The sequence below is a fragment of the Archocentrus centrarchus genome, chromosome 6 (genome assembly GCF_007364275.1).
Source record: "Archocentrus centrarchus isolate MPI-CPG fArcCen1 chromosome 6, fArcCen1, whole genome shotgun sequence".
Taxonomy (NCBI): domain Eukaryota; kingdom Metazoa; phylum Chordata; class Actinopteri; order Cichliformes; family Cichlidae; genus Archocentrus; species Archocentrus centrarchus.
Genome location: NC_044351.1, coordinates 30,788,476 through 30,807,552, shown reverse-complemented (window position 1 = coordinate 30,807,552; position 19,077 = coordinate 30,788,476). Strand labels below are relative to the sequence as shown.

General features: G+C 39.2%; 1 protein-coding gene across 1 annotated transcript in view; it reads right to left on the bottom strand.

The window, feature by feature from the left end:
* Positions 1-18,045: 18,045 nt before the first annotated feature.
* gnao1a (guanine nucleotide binding protein (G protein), alpha activating activity polypeptide O, a) overlaps positions 18,046-19,077 on the bottom strand; it is a 92,321-nt gene continuing 91,289 nt past the window's right edge. Inside the window, exon 9 of the mRNA XM_030732029.1 lies at positions 18,046-18,367. The gene's annotated coding sequence lies outside the window, so the exon portion shown is untranslated. The remainder of the gene's footprint in view (positions 18,368-19,077) is intronic.

Genomic DNA, 19,077 nt, shown 5'->3' with positions numbered 1-19,077 from the left:
CAGTGTGTCTGCTAGCTAAAAGAAGAGCTGCTGTATTTCAGGGAGAGCAAAGAGAGAGAAGTTCACTCAGAGATGGAGAAAGAGGACAGGAGAGGAAGAAGAGAGGTTAGAATTAAAGGTTAGGAGTGAAAACAAACTGAAGTATGCTGACTTTGTGTAATTCAGAGATTCTATGAAAATACTGCAGTTTAGTGTGTAATAAATAGGTTAGCTTGTTGTACTTACTACAGTAAAGCTCTGTGTTGGTGCACAGAGGCTGTGTTCATGGTCACAGTTACAGGTTACATCAGTGCAGCAGAGATAAGTTTGAATCAAAGCTGCTGATGCTGAGATTCATTCACTGAATCCAACATTTCTACAGCCTGTATGCTATCAGTGTAGGGGATGGAGATCAGCTCAGAGAGCTGTGAAATACTGGGTTACATCTTTGTGAGTTCACTTCATCCACACAGAGCAGTAAACCTCAGAGCAGCAGCAGCAGGTCAGCTGATCACAGCCTGCACACCAACATCATTTACTGCAGCTCACAGTAGAAAGTTGTGATTCTTCTCCCCATGCAGAGTCACTACAGCTGATCTTAGGGTTCCTCCACCTTCTGAATCCCACTGTAACCCCTGAGTATCCTCATGTTGGTGTTTAGGTGGAGACACAGTCACCCTCTACTATGGAGGACACAGAGAACAGAGCTGTGTTTAAATTCACTTTCACAGTTTGTGTCCTACATAACAGATTCAAGCTGAGAGCACTCATTAGGATTAAAATTTAGATTGGAATAACATTTGTATTCTCATGTAATATTATTTTATATTATTACAATAATATATAATGAGGTTCGGTTAGTTTTACACAAAAATAGCAGGTAGAAACATCCTCCAAAGAACTACTTTTACTTTCTTACTTTGAGTACATTTCAGAGCCTGTACTTTTTTACTTTTACTTAAGTAGAGAAGTTGAACCAGTACTTCGACTTTTACTAAAGTATTTTTTAACACAAGTACTTGTACTTCTACTTAAGTACAGAATGTCAGTACTTTTGCCTCCTCTGGTGATTTCCACTAATTGTGCAGACATACAACCAACATGGCTCCTTAAAATATTCTAGCCTACTTTACCAGGCCTTATGCAACACATGTCAGGATCTATAGTGTATGGCAGAGCTATCAGTGACAGAAAACTCCACAGAACTTCATTTTCTTTTGTTTTATTGCTGAAACTTTTTACACCAAACATTTGAAAGTAAGAAATACAAAGTTACTCATGAAGCATAAGAAAATGTTGAATATAATTGTAAATCTCTGTCAGTCCTTGGCATTGTGTTAACACACACATGAACGCTCCAGACCAGCAAAACTGCCAAAACCTCCATTTTTATAGAGGTGCTCACACTTGCTGGTGATCAGTTAATCAAGTGCATTTGATCAGCAGCACCTGGCTGCTGCTTACCCTTTTAATTCCTATGGAAGCAGTAAGGACTCTAACCCGCACACTGTGGAAACACGTGATGTTTTAGCTAACTTTCAGCTGTATCTTCTCATCTATTTGTCATTCCTTTGATACAATTACAGCTACATAAATATCCTTTAAGGTTAATGTAGTTACCACCTTTTGCCTAAGCGACTGCTGGTCCTAAATGGGAGGGTTGCGCGAGGAACGGTGTCTGACATAAAATCTGTGCCAAACCCTAAAATTTATAGTTAACCTCACATGAATCCTTCACACACCCTCCAGCTCAAATGACTCATTCAAGCTTGATGCATCACAGCATGCCAAATCATACCCGTGGCCATCAAACTTTATAGCTCCTCCTTATGATGCTGTCTGTACTGTATATAGTATTGTTTTAACTTTGGAATATTTAATTTGACTTTAACATTCCACACTGAGTGCCTTACTTTTAGCTGTTTTTTCCTATATTGTTTTATATAGAGTTTATATTTTATATCTCTTGTATTTATATTTTAAATAATGAAACAATTTCCCACTGGGCCCGATAAAGTATTCTGATTAATTCGGCGAACAAGAACATTCAAGTTGCCAGAACTCTTTCAAAGTCAACAGCAGAGTTCTCTCAAACTTTTCTTTTCCACAGTGGAATTACTGTTGGACAGCTAGCATGAAATGTACCTGAAACCTCAGAAAGATGCTTATGATTTACCGTAGTTCACTCCTGCTGTGATTACTGCATCATAATGCAACACTAAAATCAGCAGGACATTTTTTTACTGTAAGTGTGCACTTGTAGTACCGATATCTATAGGTGCAAAAAAAAAAAAAAAAAATTTTAATTAAGCTCGTTTGATGGGGGATCCTGCCTTTCACCTTATGACAGCTGGGATATGTTCAGCAACCTCTGCAACCCTAAACTGGATAAGCGGAAGAAAATGGATGGATGGAATTTTTCTCTGATTTTGAAATGTAATAGCAGGAAACACACAGATATTTAAATGGAGTAATTCAAATGCCTTGATATCCAGTATGCATCAGTTCTTTGGCTTATAACAATACTTAATGGTCATAACAGATCCTCAAAAACAAAACATGCTTTTCCTGCTACAAGTCAAAACATCTTTTATGAAAAAAGTCTAAAAGATGCAAAACATTACACTGACATTCATTTACATTTTACAGCTCATACAGCCAAGACATGCTGGTACTTACAACATAATGAGGAATTAATGTTTGATTATGCAATGAGCAGGCGGATAACTATAGAACTATAGCGCAGCTCCTTTTCTTCTAGTCAACACAAACATACTCTATGCAGACAGAGTAAATATGACTATTAGACTCTCAGGGATGTCTCACAATCACACAGAGATCTTAATTAAACTACAAACAAGAGCCAGCAGGTCGAATGTGCGTGCGTGTGTGTGTGTGTGTGTGTGTGTTTACATTCCCATGCAGTGTATCTCTGTCGTGGCATGTTGTGTAATTTGTTTTATTAGTGTTTGTGAAGAGATCAGAGAAATGTACGTTTGGTTCAAAGATTCCCTGAGACAGAACAGAGAGAAAATTAAACACACCTAATTAAGTTTTAATAACACATGCACGACCAAAGCAGAAGTGACGGCGTGTGAGTGCAGCTGTTCAAACATTTGTATCTAAGAGTTTAGAAGAAGCCTAAAAGATTTTAACTTTTTTTCTGGTGCATCTGTGAAGGATGAGAGGCCAATTGCTTTAATCATTACTTTTCAGCCTAACGAGGGTTCCAGGGTTAGGAACGAGACCTCAGGCTGCAGCATATGCTCCCAATCCCCCCAGAAATGCTCCTTTTATGACACCCATGCCATTGATTTCTCCTAAACCCCTTCACCCATTCACATAGCCTGAAGACACACACACACACACACACACACACACACACACACACACACACACACACACACACACACACACACACACACACACACAGCTCAGTATTTTACTGTCTCGTGCTGCAGGCCAAAGAGCGCACGAGTAGTTGGTGACGCAGTAAAAGGTTCATTAATTAAACAGAAAATCTGTGGCTGCCAAGCCAAACTGTTCTGACGTGCAGTCGGGTCTCATCTTCACACGCACACTGGACAGGCCTCACTTCAGCTCATGTCGTGTAGTTTTAAACTCTCCTCTTACATGTTTAATGTGGACTCACATGTTGTGTAGTTTTATTTTACTTTTTGCTTAGTTTAATTTATTCTTTGGTTTAACTCATTTACTTTATGTAGATAAATGACTTCAGCATGAAATGACTTCCACAGCAACATGACACTGGGATGTTTTGTCACATAGGACAATATATCACAATCGCAATGTTTGTCATGAGTCTGGTGCAATATAGTTTTATTTCGGCAGAGCACAGAAAGTATAAGGTTGCTTTATTTACACGTGTGAACTGTTTATGTGTTTCTCATGTCTAAAAGCCACAGGAAGTGGGGGAAAAAAGGTCAGAGTGATGCCAGTTTCAAAAGTATCTATCTATCTATCTATCTATCTATCTATCTATCTATCTATCTATCTATCTATCTATCTATCTATCTATCTATCTATCTATCTATCTATCTATCTATCTATCTATCTATCTATCTATCTATCTATCTATCTATCTATCTATCTACACCGACTGAAAGACAGACAGCTATATACCAAAAGTAATTATTCACCCATCCATATCATTGAATTCAGGTCTTCCAATCACTTCCATTCACAGGTGCATAAACCAAGCATCTCGGCAGAGTCTCAGGTACTCAGTGAATTAGTTCCTGAATTATCTTCACATATGGCTTCTTCTTTGCATGATAGAGTTTTAACCCACATTTGTGGATGGCATGGTGAACTGTGTTCTCAGACGATGATTTCTGGAAGTGTTCCTGAGTCCATACAGTGAGGACCACATGGCAGAATCATACCTATTTTTAATGCAGTACTGCCTGAGGGCCCGAACATTACGGGCATCCAATGTTGATTTTCGGCCTTGTTCCTTGTGCGCGGAGATTTCTCCAGATTCTCTGAATGTTTTGATGATAAATGCACTGCAGGCAATAAGCTATGTTTCTTTTCGTAGAACTTCTGCCCATCTTTACTTCTGAGAAACTCTCCTTTCTCTGAGATGCAGTCATGTTACTGACCTGTAGTCAGTTAACCTAATTAGCTGTAAAATGTTCCTGCAGCTGTTTCTTTTTAGAAACACTTACTTTTCTATACTTTTGCTGCCCCCCCCTCTAAACATTTTTGAGACCCATTTCTGCCATTAAATACAATCATTCACACTCACACTGTAGTCAAATTAGAATTGCCAGTTACCCTAAACTGCATGTATTTGGACTGTGTGAGGAAGCCTGAGTACTCAGATAGACCCATTTGGCACAGAAAAGTCCACCTGGCTAACCACTGCACCACCATGCCGCCAGCACACAACACATTAATAACAACCCCTCGCATGATGTTTTGGTTTATGGCCAAAATACCTTTGATGGTTTGAGCTAACTACCAAATTCTGGCATGCTACTACACCAAAACAACATTTTTTTGAACATAGCAAATACTGAACAAACTGAGCAGTCTGTTATAGCTGGCATATTATCATCTTAATGGTAACATTTAGCTCAATGCACTAATTCCAACCATACAGAGCAGGCAGCTGTCTGCCCAACCCTCCGCCCTGTCATATTCACACACACTGCAGTGCTGAAAGAAGGGTAACTCCATGGACCAACATGTTCATCCTGTTTGCAGCCACCTGAATGCTTATATAACCTGTCCTTTACTTAATGTTCCTTGTTGTTGCACTCACCTTCAGCTGTCATAACTGTTTTTGTCTCCTGCATCTAAATTTGGACTCTTCAGACAACAAATTTAAATGAAACTGTACCTTACATTTAACCCCCAAATTAATTATTCATCCCGTTCTTATTCATTAAAAAAGAAAGCTAAATATTTACTTTTCTTGCATCTCAAAATGATGGCGCTTGTTTCCATTTATGCAATGGTGAAAACTATACTTGGGCTTTATCATGAATATTCATCAGCCCTCTTCACTGTTTTTTGACCTAAAATCGACTAATTAACTGGTCATGATAATAAATAGTTGTTGCAGCCCTAGTTTTGTCTTTGCTGCAGTTAGCCAATGTGGTGGCTCCAGGACCACATTTTGTCTGTATGACACACACAAACAGACTCACAATGTGAAAACAATACCAGCAGAAATGAGAGACTGAATAATAAATATATATATATATATATTTTTTATCTCCCTGTTCATTAGTTCAAAATGTAACATCCACATGAACCTAAACAGGAAACAAAAAAGATGGAAGCATATCTCATTACAGTCAAGCTGAGTTTACCAGTCAGATCGTGGCTATTAAATACATAAATGGTAAATGCTCTCCGAGACATGAAATCAAACTTGTTCCTGACTGAAAAGAAAGAGAAATCATTTCCTATATTACCCAGATTTGCCCCTGTTGTTGCTCTTCGTTGTTATTCGAGGATGTATACAGAAACATCTCTGCTTTGTTTGCTGGTTGAGAAGATGCTGCTGCTGCTGCTGCTGTGGAAGTGGCCTATTAAATATTTAAAATGCATCAACAACACAGGAACACAGCTAATGATGCTACAGTGATACACAGCTGACTCGAGATAACCTGTGTGTGTGTGTCAAGATGATGTTCTGCACTCATCTCCTATATAAAAAGAAGCGTGAGGAAGAACAGGAACAAAGAGCTTCTTTGTCTGTCTCTTTTCCTCCGTTCGGCTACCTGGGTGTCACTGCCTCTTTTTTTTCCGGTGATGTTCAAACACACTCCAACACAGAAATGAAGTGTTTGCGAGTTTCTCTACTGACTGCAACTCTATCAAAGAAACCAAGACTGTAACGCTGAAGCGCTGAAGGAGCAAATGTATGATGTATGAGAGGAGAAAATACCGAAAATATTTTCTGCACTTAACTGTGTCTTTTTCTTGCTGACATGCAGTCTCCTTTTCTTTATTGTGCTGCTGAAATGGAGAGAAATTCCTGGCAGTTCAGCAGGGCCTGTGGCGCTCACTGAACCCACGGACAGAAGCTACAGAGTTAATAAGTCTCCTTTGGCTTAAATGGCCATTAGAACAGACGGATTATCAGGTGGCTCCACAAAGAGGGCTGCACGCGGGCCCATTGTGACCCAGTCAGGTTACATCAGCGACTGAGAATCAACCTCCTTCCTCACCCAGACATCCCTGCGTTGCTAACTGCGGTACCCAACACACACACACACACACACACACACACACACACACACACACACACACACACACACACACACACACACACACACACACACACACCCAGAGGGGAGTACAGTATCTAGAAGAGGAGACACTTGGATGCGTGTGTGTGTATGTGTGTGTGTGTGTGTGTGTGTGTGTGTGTTTATTTCTGGTCAGACGGTGGGATCCCGTGGCTGAAAGACGAATTTGGAATGGCGCATGGTCCAGTATTTGAATATATCAGTTACAATGTTACGGTCAGCCAGTCTGTCTGTCTGTTTGTCTGTCTGCCTGCTGGAGAGATGAAGGGGGGGTGGTGGGGGCATATAGGGGTCTCCTACAGGAAAAAATAAACACACACACACACACACACACACACACACACACGCACACACACACACACACACAGATATAGAGCCAAGAAGCTATGATGTGATGATTAGCAAAGCAGTAATATTTTTAAATTTTGTGTGCCTGTGACATCTTTTGGTCCTATTTTTGGTGGTACATTTTTATCCATCTGACAACACAGAGCCATGATTGGACTGTGCTGTGCTTCAATTGTCAAATTAATTAATTTGATTTAAAAAAAAGAAAAAAGAAAGGACAAATAACAGATTTTTCTTTGCAGCTTTTACAATTGTTGATTTTTTAAAAATCTAAAGAATTTCATACTGAAAGAGACAGACCAAAATCAAACATGTTTAAAAACTATGATGAAACACACGTGAGTGTTAACACTAAAACTGCTGACAGTTTTTTCCAAAAACTGGCATTGCCCTCCCTTTAGACTAGCTCAAAACGCCATTTGCTGTTGGAATATTAAAATGTGTTTTTGCTTGGAATTAAAAAAAAAAAAAGCACTTTGGTGCCCTCCAGTGGAAGTATCAAAAAGGCCAATAAATGGCATTGCATCCCCCATTAGATTCTCCACACACTCCACCTTTATTGGTGAGATTTTTCTATTTCTTCTTCAAATGTTACATCAGTACTACAGACACCTCTCAATATTTTTTAACAAATATTTCCTGCCTCCAACCCCAGGGCCACTGATTTATATAAAAAAAAATCATACATAATACATAATATACTCTGTAACGCCAAACCCAGACTCTAGTGATATTCAAATTATGGCCACTGGACCACTTCAGTCCTGCTGTAGGTTGCTCACAGGCCCCTGTTATATGTTGCTTTACATGCTTTAAGTGAATGAGTGAATTTGTCTCTGATTTTACTGCCATTGTACCGAGCATTACAAACTGTGCTTGTGTGCTAAAAATGGCAGCTAGCAACCATGTTGTGTTTGTTTAAGAGATTTAGGACATGCATTTCCTTGGAATAATTAGTCTTGACCAGTCAACTGCAGGGGCTGAGAAGAACAGAGGTTTTTCACGGATTAATGTGGATTTGGATTACAGTAAATTGGATAAAATGAAGATTAATGAACGGAGCACGCTAAAAGGATTTTGCAATAGCAAAGCAAGTTCTTTTGATCAGAGAAAATGAGCAATTCTCAGTGTTAAGTGAGTCCATGATGATGATGTATTCCATCAAATGACTTCGCTCTACAAGATTATCCTTGTTGGGCCAGCAGAGGGCAACATGGCAGCTTTAATCCCATATGAGGAGCCTCAGGTTCAGCCACTGCCACCTTCCTCTACTGAAGGGGCGCTGCTGAGAAGCTGGGATAGATGCCATAGCAACCATAGCCTGTCAGACTGCAATAAACAGTGTCAGCATCTCTTTTAGATTTTCACTATAGTTACTGTCAGCTCAGGGGTCAAAATGATCCTGTGAGACTTCATCTTGCTAAAAGTAGTGTGTGAGTGTGTGTGTGAGTGTGTGTGTGTGTGTGTGTATGAGTCAGGCAAACTGTACAGCACATATTCATTTTTGTAAACAAACCTAAGTGCATGTCTGACAATTGTGGGCTGGCTGGTATCCTAGCAACAGGCTAGAGCACTATAAATATCCTGTCCGTGTGTGTGTGTGTGTGTGTGTCTTTCATCTTTGTCTACCCCAGAGGGGACGGTACACTAACCCATGGGGACTCATGTCACTATCTATCTATCTATCTATCTATCTATCTATCTATCTATCTATCTATCTATCTATCTATCTATCTATCCATCTATCTATCTATCTATCTATCTATCTATCTATCTATCTATCTATCTATCTATCTATCTATCTATCTATCTATCTATCTATCTAAGAATTGAAATGTGAAGGAGGGTATTTGGAGGGAGTGCAGCAGCAGTCTAATAGAGCTGATCTAATTTTGCTCATATTACTGCATCCTCATCCTGCATCACACATGGAGTGTGTTGTTTTTTTTTTTTTTTTTTTTTTGGCTGCCTGTCCTGCATTCTGCAGCCTAAATCCTGGGCGTGGTGGTGCAGTGCCACTGTCTTACCACCAGGTGGGTCACCTGCTCCACTTCAAAGAGATTCCGTCATGGGGAGAAAGAGAGCAGAGGGAGTGAGAGAGAGAGAGAAGGGACAGCAAAAAAGGTTGGGCTGATTTATTGCTGGGGGAGTCCTTTTTATGTTCTGCTGCTGGAGATGGTGATGAATAAATGAGAGACGGCAACAGGATAAGAGAGGAATCTTTTAATCTTTGTAGCATGTGCAGCACACTCTCAGTAGAAATTCTTGTTTTTGTCTTTTCAGACATTTGCAATTGTGCAGATGTGCAATTTTCTGCATCCACTTCTCAAACTTAAATTTACTCTCCAAATGTCAGCAAAGGCACCTTTAAACTTAATTTCTGAGGCTAAGCTTCCTCTTTTAATATTCAGTCTACTTTTTGAAGCTACCTTCAAATGGGACCCAGGAAGGGTGGATCCCATTTACCAACAGTGAACTGCGCCATACAAGGAAATATATAAAAAAAATTCTTGTGTCAGCAGATCAATTTTTGTGTCACGTGGTCTGAATACTGGTTTCAGAGATATTGCCTATGGACATAGACACATGAGATATCTTTTTTTGAGGACACAACAAATAACAAATGCCTCTTTCTTTCTCTTCGCCTCTGCAGTCCCGAATTAAAGATACAGAAAGTTTAGCAAAAAAAAAAAATTTTTTTTTAAATGTGCTTGTTATGTAAGTTGCATTCTGGCAGCCTGTGAAGTGAAAAGCTAATTGTCTTTGTGTGAGAGGTCAGCAGAGCCACGTTACAGGACTGAAGAAAGGTCTGGTATTTGGAGATATATGAACTGATTTACCGATAACTCAGTAAATGGACTATGACAAATACATCACATGTTAATTAGTGAGCTTTAGAGATGCTGACAGGTGGATTATGCTATCTTTTGATTGATGGAGCTCTCCATTTTTCTGCTCTGCATCTCAATCACCCTCTTTTCCCAATCATTACCTATTCCCAATATAGATAGTGAATGTACTCAACAGTGAGACATAACGAGATTATACTTACTGCTTATCATAAGAGTACGACTGCTCTTGAGCTGTGGTAATTATCCATGCAGGTATTAGGCAACTATAGTCAGTTTATTGCAATACACAGTTTTAGTTTTTATTATAAACTGGATGCAAGTGCATGAAGGTAGCAGGTCATATGGGGAGTCAAGTAATGTGCACATGCCTGGATTTTGCTGGGGACACCTGGCTGGCTTGGGATATAAAATTAGCACCCACACAGAGAGTAAGAGGTTGGAGAGCGGGTTAATGGAGACAGTGCAGGAAGAGTTTGTGTGTGTAACCTGACAACTGCCAGATGGTGGATGGTAGCTGATGATATCCAGGTACACAGATGAGTTGTGAGAAATCAGTTCAGATTTGCATAGTATAATGAGGATGACAGACAAATATGAGGGCACTGCTGTCACCGGAACCTCAGCGCTGGATTAAAAAATTCATTATTAAAAGAGTCCATACGAGCAGACTAACATTGTGAATAACATTTTTTTTTAAGTTACTAAGTTTGGTCCAGACCTAAATATCATAAAGCATCCTGGTCCCACAGGAAGAAATGCAAGAATTCTGGTTTCTTTTTGTGTTTAAAGCCAAAACTTCACTTTATCCAATCTGGCATTATTATTAGCTTCAGTTGTTCATAGTGTTTCATGTTAATTAAGGAAGGTTAGCTTGGAGACAAGCTGAACTAGGCTGAATATGGTAAATATTACACCCGCTAAGCATGAGCATGCTTGTTAAGACTCCTGTTGCCTTATAATGTTAACTTTAGCTTAGCTCACCACCAATGCAGCTCTATTTGAGCCAAACAAAGTAAAAAAAAAATGTCAAAAGTCATACAGGAGCACAAAATTTAACGCAACTATAAAACACATAGACTGTATATAAAAGATAACACCCTACCACTGATTGGTGGACTTACCTACTGTTTTAAAACCTGATGTTTAAGCTTATTTAAACTGATGTGGAGCCCACTCTGTGCTGCCATTTCCCCTCCAAAGTCATGTGTGATATTAGTGTATATGAGAGTTGGCAGGACACCTCTAACTGCAGATAAGGCTCATTTTCACTTTTTTGTTAAGAAAGATGAAACCAAGAAAGGTTTCATATCTGATTTTGGTGCGTCACAAACAGATTTATGTTAGAAACACACAGACAGAAATCTTGTGCACACAGGATTGAAACATGTTTGTGAAACTTTTTTTTTGTAATATATATGTTCTGTTACAGTCACTCCTTTAAAAAATAAAGTGCAGTGTGGCATTAAACTGACAGGTACCTGTCTAAACTTCTCAAGGTGAATGATGCTCGCTAATTAAGCTTGAGCTGGGTGCAGGCCTCTTAAAAATTGTAGCAGGACTGTGAGAAGTGGAAAGCCCCCCCTCCCAGCTTCTCTCTCTCACCTCACGCTCTCCTCACTTTGCATCTTCACGTCCTCACAGATCACTTTAACTTTTCCAGCTCTTACTGTGCTGAAAAGCAATGCCAGTAAAAAAAAAAGAAAAAAAAAAAAGCTAACTTTAACTTTCAAACTCCGAGGCAGCAGCGTGTCAGTTTTGGGAGTAATATACTTTGATACATTGCTTATGTAAGTAACATTTCATATCTAAGGGAGATGAAACACTGCACATAATCAACCTGCTTTAAAGGTAGGTAGAATATTTATCCAGTCTCTATTAGTTATCGGTTATCTAACAGTTGCCAGCATGACAAAGCACATTTGCTGTGACTCAGATGATCAAGCAGCAGCTTCTCCTAATCCAAACTAAGACTTGATTAAACCTATGAATCCCATTTGTTAAACAGATATCTGATGCTGGTCGCCCCCAGTATGAATATTATATTCCTGGGATTTGATATCACAGGGAGGTGACTGCAATAAGCTGAAAGTATCCATTTTTATAAAAGTCAGTCCAGAAGCAGTAAAGCTGATGAGGCTGAAAGGAGAAACAGCCTGTGCCAGTAGCTGTTTGTAACTCAGCTATTCTCATGAAATATGGCAGGTTCAAAGGTGTTTGTATTCAGTTCAGATGAAAACTGTGGAGGTTTTTGGCAGTTCCTCTACAATCTCTTAATCAGTTTCTGCGCATTAACTTTTTCAGGAGAATTTCTGGAGATTCAAGTTGGGGTAATTTCACTAGTTCTCATGAACAGCACACACACAACACAGAACACATCACGTCTACTCTTTAGGGTTACGGCTGCTGGACTATTTGCTGTGCTATTTGCAAATCGGAGCAGTTTGTCACATAGACTCTGTACCAGGGAGCTGACAGGTTAAAGACTGATGTCTAAACTAACTACATGTGACATTTTCATTCTATGACATTCACCTTTGTCAGGTAATGTCAAGAAAAGCTCAGGCCTGCTTATAAATAGCAAAAATTACTTTAGAATATGGCTGAAACTTGTTTACCTTGCTATCTATGAAATTTAATAATCTATTTAGCTAGTAGTAGTAGTAGTAGTAGTAACTAAAAATTGAGCAGTGCACCTTTATTATACTATCATACTCATGAATACCTGAGGGAACATATTCACTTCTTTAAAGTATACTCTTTCTCCTTTTAATGTAGCATAACATACATTACCCACTGTGCAAAATCACTGCCGGCGCTTCAACTGGAGATTCACGTGTGTCATGCTCACTTGTGCCTCTCTAGTCACAAACTGCAGTTCCATGAATGGCCACTTGAGGCTGACTTCAGGAGTGAGTCAGTCCCTCACACAACTGAAGTGAACATGTTTACAGCCTGGAACAAAAAAAAATTTTCTTTTTTTTTTTGGCATCCAAAGATAACTTTATTCTTAACAACTGTCATCATCATATTTTAAATAATCACCACCATCATCACCAACAACAGTTCTATAACATGACACACACACACACACACACACAATTTTGGCAAATTTGCCCTTTAAATCACAATTTACAGCATCTGAGTTTAACTGAGAATGAAAGCAAGAAGCAGAGGAAAACAGCTCAAACTGTCCCTTTAAACAATAATTGTTTGACAGGAAATATTGGGTATTAGGTCCAGTGTCAGCTTTCATCTGTTTTGATCTGATGTTTTCTTTTGCCATAGTTATTCATTCTCTTGTCCATTATTGTTTCACCACTGCAGACCTTCTGCCTTTACCTCGCACCAGAAAGTTAAAATTACGCTGGCAGAGACACGACCCTCACATTACAACTGAGAGTGAGCGCTTTATTTCAGATCCAATATGCTGGCATACAGCACCAACTCATCCAAAACATGCACTCTAATAGATTTTGGTCCTGAAATGTTGCTTTTCTTTGGCTGCTTTTTTGTCAGCCAGACCTGAAACGTGTATGTGGACAACTCCAGACCTAATGGGACATTAAACTACCCCAAAGCAAACAAAATTAAATCTGACAGGGATTTTATTTCCATATAAAACCAATCTACCCTTATTGATTATAATGACTTGCAGGCTTGCAATAGAATATCATATTTCAGCTGCTACTTTGTGCTATTAAAATGACTGCTCTAGTAAAGATCATGCACTGAATAATGCACAGCAAATTATTTGCCGATGGGGATTTTGTCAGAAATCAACACAATTATGCAGTCAAAGTAGGTGTTCATTTCCCTCCATTTAGTGCAAATGTGAAAAATATGTTTCATTGAAATTCATAATTCAGTGAAAGTTGAACATTGGTGTTCCTTGTGTGTGCTCTCAGGAAAATGACGGCTTTTACAACTCTATGTTGTTCGGAAGGACAGGACATGAGATGCTGCTTCAATAAATTATATAATAAAAATGATATAATACAAAAGCCTGGGAACAAGCTGATGTCATGTGAGTGCTGATATTTTTTGTTTAACATGATGATACATCAATATTTTTATGAAATATTTTAATTATCTCAAAAACACTGAGGGGTAGGTGAGATTGGAAGTGGAAGATGTCAGATTCTTGACACTCAGCTGTTTAATGGAGCTGTCAGTCAGTCACCACATCATCATCCAGCTTCCCCCTGCCCATCTTCACCCTGTTAATGAAAAAATCAATAGCTGCTCCTTTCTTCTGCTGTGGCCTCTTTTGTGTCAGTTTTTGATGCTTTGAGCACCAAAAGGCAAGTGCTATATAGTTCCACTGCCTTCAAGAGAAGGCAGACATTTCTACAGCCAATACATCCAAAACGGGGAATTCACACCTAAATAATCTAGACTGATGGTTAGAGGTGAAATGTGTAAATTTAAATTTGGTGTGAACTGTCCCTTTAAGCCCTGTGGCGTCATCATCAGTAACACCCTAACTCTGCGTTTTGGGGAAAAGTAAAAATACTGGCTGCCACCAGTGCTACCCCTCGGCCTCCTGGCAGTAGACTCTTTAGGTGGCACGAATCCCCCCAAAGTACAAGTTCTCGAACACATAATTACAGGTCTGGGTAGATCTCAGTGGAGTGCATATGAGCCTTAGTGACTTTATTCACCACATCAATTCAAAAGCAAATGGCTAAGTAAGGACCAAAATCTGGCAAGAATACAGTAAGAACTATAGTTGGACATTCCTTTACGACCATCGAGGTTTTTGACTAATATTCTACTCGACTTGATGTTTGCTTTTATAAAAGATATTCTTAAGTCTGAGACCTTCTCAGACACCATAACACAGTGTGGACTGCATTGTACAAATTCTATATGTTGTTTTAGCTATAGCCAATAATATTCATGGTGTAATATTATGAATAAGAAGTCATTAAAAATGAGTTATTCATAACCTAGAGCTTCATACTGTAACTGTAATGTAACTGTACTGTAACCCAGTAAGACAGTTAATTAATGTTAGAATTTATAAAATAAGTAGCCAATATACACTGAAACAGGAAGTAGGATAGAGACTAAATGTCTTTTTTTTTTAAGTAGTTAAAGTCAGAAGTGTTGATAATATGGAGCTCTTTCCATCCCCGTGTTCAGCCTCTCTCTCTCTTTGTTGCTGCCTGATGGCACTCTCCACATGCCCGTCCACTCGCCTCCTCTCTTTGTGAACCCAGTGAACCAGCCTTTTGCTTGCAGATACTGCCACAGCAGTGAGGATGAAAGACTCTTTCCCTCCTTCTTTCTCTTCCTTGCAGCATGTGTGAATGAGCATCTCTGCCGGCTCGCACTCCAGCTCACATTTACTACAGCGTCTGTCTGCTGTGACAGGGATTCTTTCTCATCTGTGAGTGGATGATGTTTTATGTCAGAAGGACCTACAGTAGAGTACAAACACACACACGCACCAGAATATGTGTGTGATACAAAGTGAAGTGAGAGTACTGTGTGTGCAGGGTTACTCCTCTGCGTTATCACTGTACTGCTCTAAGAGTGTTTTTGCTGCAGAGGCACACATATGATTACATTATCAACACAGAAATGAAATCAGGTGCTTGTGAAGATGCAAACACTTTGGCGAACACTCTTCTAATACCACTGATGCTAACAGAGGGGGAACGAACGAATGTAATTTTCTGCTGAGAGCGTGTGTGTGTGTGTGTGTGCAGAGCAAGAATTAGACTGGAAAACAACTGTACGCAGTAAAGGGCAAACAGGGGTTAAAATAATTTTTCCGTTGTGAACGCGTTTTTTCCCCTGAAATATGTCAGCTCGCTTCACGACCTTCCTCCCAAGGGGGTGCAACTGAGGGGAGGACAGGAAGCAACATGTTTGTGTGTCTCTTATCACGCATGAAACATGAGTGTATCTGTGTATGTAACCATTGCGCCAGCTTTTCCATTTTCCACACCTTAATGATCCCGTCCAGATGTGTTTCAGAAGATATAAAAAAAAACCCCAACATTTTGAAAATAGTTTTTTTTTTTTTATACATAAAAACAGCAGCAGCAAGTTAAAGGAGCTTAAAACTGCATTTCAGCTCCTCCAATAAAAAAAATCAGATCTAAGTTTTGTTACCTGAGATCATTAATTTACTCCCTGTGTGACTGCAGCAGGATCAGGCTACCTGCTGTTTGTCATAGGACACCCAGCTATAAACAGAGAGAGGTTATTAAAATGTTATTACAAGAGATCATCAGCCCCATCACATAAGGTGTCACAGTGAGCATCACCGATACTGCCAGAACTTGATTCCTCACACAGTCCAAAGCCATGCAGTTACTGGGGTTAGGTTAATTAGTGATTCTAAATTGCCCATAGGTGTGACTATGAATATGAATGGTTGTCTGTCTCTCTGTGTTAGCCCTGCGATTGGCTGGCGACCTGTACAAGGTGTACCCTACCTCGAGACTCATATAGTACTTTAATCTCACTCCTCTCTGGGTCCACCGGATCATTTCTGTTGCTTCATAGCTAGCATGGAAAAATAAGAGCCAGTTCACATTTTAAGCCATGCTGAGCTCAAACCAGAGTCCTTCCAAGTGCTTAAAATATACTGTAATGCTTCTTCGGTCCCTGACAGAGAACAGCCTGACTTTTTTTTTTTAACCTATCCCTCAAAATTAAATTAATTTTTAATCAATAATCTAATGTCCCACATCTATTTGGTTTAATTAATAACTGAACCAAATGGCTGCGTGAAATTGCCTCCAAACACTTCGCTTAAAGGTGAAGGTTAAACAGGGCTTACTGTGCTATGAATTTCTGTTATACAGTACTGTAAAAATGTTTCAAGCCACCTCTCATTTCTTTATACTTTGCTTCAAATGTGCCAGACTTTATTGCCATTTTTAAAGTGGTTTTGAGCAATATTTGTTCAGGCTTTCTCACAGTCTTACAAAATTTAGCTTGGATATTGGCCGATTTTTCACTCATTTCAATCCAGTCTTTGTACCTATTTTCAGAGAAATGCTATTTTTTCTTTGTTAAGCCATATAACACTGACCTGTCACTCATTCAATTATAAAAAAGCACCTAACTCAAATAATGAACCCATGTTGTGTCTATACATAACAGACAACTTAGCAAAGAACCAATTTTAAATGGCATCTTTAGGCTTTACTGCCAGCCTATCACAAAGGCACATCATTTGTTCCTATTTCTTTAGCTGAATCTATGAAAAATGCCAAAGATAACAGTTCCACAGACACAAAATTGTATTTTTGCAACAGCAAAGTGATTCCCAAAGAGCAATTAGCCAGAAACTTGGCATATCATGACATGATGTGCATTGTAAATTAGAGGACATAAGAAGTGGCAGGCCTACAAAACTATTTGTAGCAGATGAGCAGTATCTGAAAGTCATGTCCTTAAGCAAGAGGAAAAAAATCGAAGACCTGACACATAACCTGAGAGATGCATCTGGCTTTTCAGTTGAGCTATCTACTGTTCACTGAAGCCTCATCACAAATGGTCTCAGTAGAAGGCACGCTGTCAAGCAGCCATTCTTAAGGAAGAGACACAGGAAGAAAAGTCTGAGGTGTGCCACTTACACAAGAACTGGACTGAAAATCAGTGGCAACAGGTCTCATGGAGTGATAAATAAAAATTTTAAATCTTTGGTTCAAATCATCATCAATATGCACGGAGGAGGTCAGGAGAAGCGGTGCAACAGTGAGTGTCTACAGCCATCAGTAAAACACGGTGGAGGCTCTGTCATGGTTTGGGGCTGCATTTCAGCCAGTGGTGTTGGGGATCTTGTCATAATTGATGCAGGAAGACAGAAAAGTACCATCAGATGCTGATCCACTATACAATACCATCTGGAAAGCATCTCACTGGCAGTGGCTTCTATTTTTTTTTTTTTATCCTATACCCTCATTAGAATTGTTCAATAACTTTTGTGAAATATAAAGAAATAAATGGGTGGCTTAAGAATTCTGCACACTAAATTCATATATCCAGCTTAAATGGACAGTTATTGAGAGTGAATGACTCAGAGACAAGGAGAGAGAGTTTTTTTTTGTAGTCATGAAAACAGTGGCTTTTTAATGTAAACACTACATTCGATTGGTTTTTTCCAGCACGGACATCCCACATGAAATAACAACCATTCACTAAAGAAGAGTAGAGGGAGAGAGAGAGAGAGAGAAAAAAAGCTGCACAGAAAAAAGCATTCACTGGATAAAGAACAGAACATAGAAGAGGTAAAAAAAAAATATGAAGGAAACAGAAACAGAATGAACAAAAAACAAAACCAAACTGGTTTATCATGTCATTATACACAGTTGTTTTCTTTTTAAAAACTAGAACTCAAGAAGGCGAGAAAGAGAGGTCTATATAGATAGATGGATAGATAGATTGATGAGGGGTAACATAGATTAGGTATGAATAGATAACAAATTTCCAAATCTACTTACTGAGTGTGTATGTGTGTGAGTGCGAGCAAGTGTGTATGTGAGAACTGTGCTTTTCATTGTAGACCTGGAAGGTGTGGGTTAAAATGAAAAGAGACAGAGAAGAAGAAGAAGAAGAAGAAGAAGAAAAGAGCATGACTTTATACAGCGTCAATGTGTGAACATGCGGCATCCCTAACTAGCGGACGCAGCGAGAAACGTGCTCTCCCCCCCCCAAAAAAAAGTGGTTTGTTTGTTTGTTTTTTTCCTGAAATAATAAAAAATAGATATTGTTATAATATTATATTTAATTGTTCTGAGTCAGGCTAAAGTGAGGACACGGTTCTAATGCAGGGAAACAGGCAAAATGGTAACAGGAGAAGGGGCGGGGCACAGTTCAGAGCATTATAACAACACGGGGGTCGGTCCGAGATCTTCACAGATCCGCTCGCTGTCAAACTGGAACCCTTTGCAAAACATGTTTTTAGTTAAAAAAGGGAGATATAGAGAAAGAGATACTCTGTAGCTACAAAGCACGAGAAAATTCTTCTTTTGAGAATATTAACAGGAGCATTAGGAACGCTGTTGGCCATACTGTGGTAATACCACTGTTCACTGGTTTTCTTTATGATTGTAGTAATAAGTGTACCTTTATTTTTTTTGTCCATT